The sequence below is a fragment of the Somniosus microcephalus genome, unplaced genomic scaffold (genome assembly GCF_052327205.1).
Source record: "Somniosus microcephalus isolate GS21.2 unplaced genomic scaffold, FLI_Smic_1.0 unresolved_chr4, whole genome shotgun sequence".
Classification (NCBI taxonomy): Eukaryota; Metazoa; Chordata; class Chondrichthyes; order Squaliformes; family Somniosidae; genus Somniosus; species Somniosus microcephalus.
In genome coordinates, this window is record NW_028225182.1 from 47969908 (window position 1) to 47974331 (window position 4424).

General features: G+C 58.6%; 1 protein-coding gene across 7 annotated transcripts in view; it reads left to right on the forward strand.

Moving 5' to 3' along the window:
- Window positions 1-4424, forward strand: part of mblac1 (metallo-beta-lactamase domain containing 1) — a 420822-nt gene that overhangs the window by 405557 nt on the left and 10841 nt on the right. The window lies entirely within an intron of this gene.

The following is a 4424-nucleotide window of genomic DNA, read 5'->3' on the forward strand; positions in this document are numbered from 1 at the left end:
CCCGGTATGAAGCCTGATTATTGGGTGCTGAACACACACACCCGATCTTGCCGTGATTCCTGATATGGGTTTTATGTCATTGAAAGTGATCCGGCGAAGCTCAGGACAGCAGAAATCTGAAACTCCCCCCCCACAAAGCTGCTGAGGTTGGGGGGGGGTCAAGCGATTAATGTCAAAACTGAGATTGACAGGTTTTTGTTAGTCACGGGTATTAAAGGCTACGGAACCAAGGCGGGTAGCAGGCGTTAAGATACTCCCAAGCCCGCGACCGCCACCACCTAGAAGGACCAGGGCAGCAGGCGCCTGGGAACACCACCACCTCCGAGTTCCCTTCCAAGTCACACGCCATCCTGACTTGGAAGTATATCGGCCGATCCTTCATCGTCGCTGGGTCAAAATCCTGGAACTCCCTCCCTAACAGCACTGTGGGAGCACCTTCACCACACGGACTGCAGCGGTTCAAGAAGGTGGCTCACCACCACCTTCTCGAGGGCAATCGGGGACGGGCAATAAATGCCGGCCTTGCCAACGACGCCCACATCCCGAGAATGAATTAACAAAAAGGCACGTGGGCACTGAGAGAAGCAGCAACACGTACACAGATGTACGCAAGAATAGAAATAGATGTATTTACATATGTCATGCACACATAGGTAACAGCAGACACTTATACAGACACGATAGAAACAGTTACCTGTACACAGGTGTCCACACGTCTCTCCGACAACCGATCCGCTGTTCCTACAGGAACGGAGTGGAACATAAAATGCTGGGGTGATGACTCGGGGAACCGTATCTTGCTTGCACCGCTGACTCCAGGGTACAAATCTCACCAATGTACTTTCAATAGGTGAAGTATATGGTCTATTGTTGAAGGTGTGACGAATGTATGGCCTCCACAATTCCCCATTTAGATGAAACAAAGGCTTGCATTTCTATAGCTCCTTTCATGACATCACACAGTGCTTTACGGTCAATGAAATACTTTTTTGGAGTGTAGTCACTGTTGTAATGTTGGAAATGCAGCAGCCAATTTGCGCACAGCAAGCTCCCACAAACAGCGACCTGATACTGACCAGATCATCTGTCTTTTTTTGTTATGTTGGTTGAGGGAACAATATTGGCCCCACAACACCAGGGATAACTCCCCTGCCCTTTTCTAAATAGTGACTTGGATCTTTTATGTCCCTCTGAGAGGGTAGATAGGGCTTCAGTTAACATCTCATCTGAAAGTCAGCACCCTGACAGTGCGGCGTTCCCTCAGTAATGCCCCCTCCGACAGTGCGGCGCTCCCTCTGTACTGCCCCTCTGACAGTGCAGCGCTCCCTCTGTACTGCCCTTCCGACAGTGCGGTGCTCCTCAGTACTGCCCCTCTGACAGTGCGGCGCTCCCTCAGTACTGCCCCTCCGACAGTGCAGCGCTCCCTCAGTACTGCGCCTTGATAGTGCGGCGCTCCCTCAGTACTGCCCCTCCGACAGTGCGGCGCTCCCTCAGTACTGCCCCTCCGACAGTGCGGCGCTCCCTCAGTACTGCCCCCTCCGACAGTGCGGCGCTCCCTCAGTACTGCCCCTCCGACAGTGCGGCGCTCCCTCAGTACTGCCCCTTCCGACAGTGCGGCGCTCCCTCAGTACTGCCCCTCCGACAGTGCGGCGCTCCCTCAGTACTGTCCCTCCGACGGTGCGGCGCTCCCTCAGTACTGTCCCTCCGACAGTGCAGCGCTCCCCTCAGTACTGCCCCTCCGACAGTGTGGCGCTCCCTCAGTAATGCCCACTCCGACAGTGCGGCGCTCCCTCAGTACTGCCCCCCTCCGACAGTGCGGCGCTCCCTCAGTACTGCCCTTCCGACAGTGCGGCGCTCCCTCAGTACTGCCCTTCCGACAGTGCGGCGCTCCCCTCAGTACTGCCCCCCTCCGACAGTGCGGCGGTCCCTCAGTACTGCCCTCCGACAGTGCGGCGGTCCCTCGGTACTGCTTTTCCGACAGTGCAGCACTCCCTCAGTACTGCCCCTCTGACAGTGCGGCGCTCCCTCAGTACTGCCCCTCTGAGAGTGCGGCGCTCCCTCAGTACTGCCATGGGACAGTGCGGCATTCACTCAGTACTGCCCTTCCGACAGTGTGGCGGTCTCTCAATATCGCCCCTCCGGCAGTGCGGCGCTCCCTCAGTACTGCCCCCTCCGACAGTGCAGAGGTCCCTCAGTACTGCCCCTCCGACAATGCGGCGGTCCCTCGGTACTGCTTTTCTGACAGTGCAAGCACTCCCTCAGTACTGCCCTCCGACAGTGCAGCGCTCCCTCAGTACTGCCCCTCCGACAGTGCGGCGTTCCCTCAGTACTGCCCCTCCGACAGTGCGGCGCTCCCTCAGTACTGCCCCTCCGACAGTGCGGTGCTCCCTCAGTCCTGCCCCTCCGATAGTGCGGTGCTCCCTCAGTACTGCCCCTCCGACAGTGCGGCGCTCCCTCAGTACTGCCCCTCCGACAGTGCGGTGCTCCCTCAGTACTGCCCCTCCGACAGTGCGGCGCTCCCTCAGTACTGCCCCTCCGACGGTGCGGCGCTCCCTCAGTACTGACCCTCCGACAGTGCGGCGCTCCCTCAGTACTGCCCCTCTGACAGTGCGGCAGTCCCTCAGTACTGCCCCTCCGACAGTGCGGCGCTCCCTCAGTACTGCCCCCTTCCGACAGTGCGGCGCTCCCTCAGTACTGCCCCTCCGACAGTGCGGCGCTCCCTCAGTACTGCCCCTCCGACAGTGCGGCGCTCCCTCAGTACTTCGCCTCTGATAGTGCGGCGCTCCCTCAGTACTGCCCCTCCGACAGTGCGGCTCTCCCTCAGTACTGCCCCTCCGACAGTGCAGCACTCCCTCGGTACTGCCCCTCCGACAGTGCGGCGCTCCCTCAGTACTGCCCCTCCGACAGTGCGGCGCTCCCTCAGTACTGCCCCTCCGACAGTGCGGCGCTCCCTCAGTACTGCCCCTCCGACGGTGCGGCGCTCCCTCAGTACTGACCCTCCGACAGTGCGGCGCTCCCTCAGTACTGCCCCCTCTGACAGTGCGGCAGTCCCTCAGTACTGCCCCTCCGACAGTGCGGCGCTCCCTCTCATACTGCCCCCCTCCGACAGTGCGGCGCTCCCTCAGTACTGCCCCTCCGACAGTGCGGCGCTCCCTCAGTACTGCCCCTCCGACAGTGCGGCGCTCCCTCAGTACTTCGCCTCTGATAGTGCTGCGCTCCCTCAGTACTGCCCCCTCCGACAGTGCGGCTCTCCCTCAGTACTGCCCCTCCGACAGTGCAGCACTCCCTCGGTACTGCCCCTCCGACAGTGCGGCGCTCCCTCAGTACTGCCCCTCCGACAGTGCGGCGCTCCCTCAGTACTGCCCCTCCGACAGTGCGGCTCTCCCTCAGTACTGCCCCTCCGACAGTGCAGCACTCCCTCGGTACTGCCCCTCCGACAGTGCGGCGCTCCCTCAGTACTGCCCCTCCGACAGTGCGGCGCTCCCTCAGTACTGCCCCTCCGACAGTGCGGCACTCCCTCAGTACTGCCCCGCCGACAGTGTGGCACAGCTGTATAATGTCTCGTTATATATTGCTGTATGGCAGAGTTGCACTCATCCCGCTCGGAACTCAATCCCGGCTTTGTGTACCTGTCACAAAAACGCGGAGCAGAATCCAGCTGAGCTGGTGGAATGGGCCGCTGCTGACTAAAATACGGACTGGATCCTGCCTGTGGGGATTGGCTTGTAACGGACTTCTCTCTGCCTCCTCTTCCCTCTGCCAGGAATTCCGATGTAATCATTGGCGCGCTGACCCTTATTCACCAGATCAATCTGCTGGTGCAAGCCTTTGCCAATGCCCAGTAGAACACTCCCAAGACGTAGCTCACCCGAGAACCGGCATTGAATCCTTCGGCGTTACATTTTGTGGGACTTGGATCAGCAGGAAGACCGAAGATTGAAATTGAGTAAATAATAATTTTGACGTTGTGTGCAAAAGTGTTGGTAGAAATTAATAAATCGTGTTGAATGATCCCGGTATGAAGCCTGATTATTGGGTGCTGAACACACACACCCGATCTTGCCGTGATTCCTGATATGGTTTTTATGTCATTGAAAGTGATCCGGCGAAGCTCAGGACAGCAGAAATCTGAAACTCCCCCCCCACAAAGCTGCTGAGGTTGGGGGGGGTCAAGCGATTAATGTCAAAACTGAGATTGACAGGTTTTTGTTAGTCATGGGTATTAAAGGCTACGGAACCAAGGCGGGTAGCAGGCGTAAGATACTCCCAAGCCAGCGACCGCCACCAACTAGAAGGACCAGGGCAGCAGGCGCCTGGGAACACCACCAGCTCCAAGTTCCCTTCCAAGTCACACGCCATCCTGACTTGGAAGTATATCGGCCGATCCTTCATCGTCGCTGGGTCAAAATCCTGGAACTCCCTCC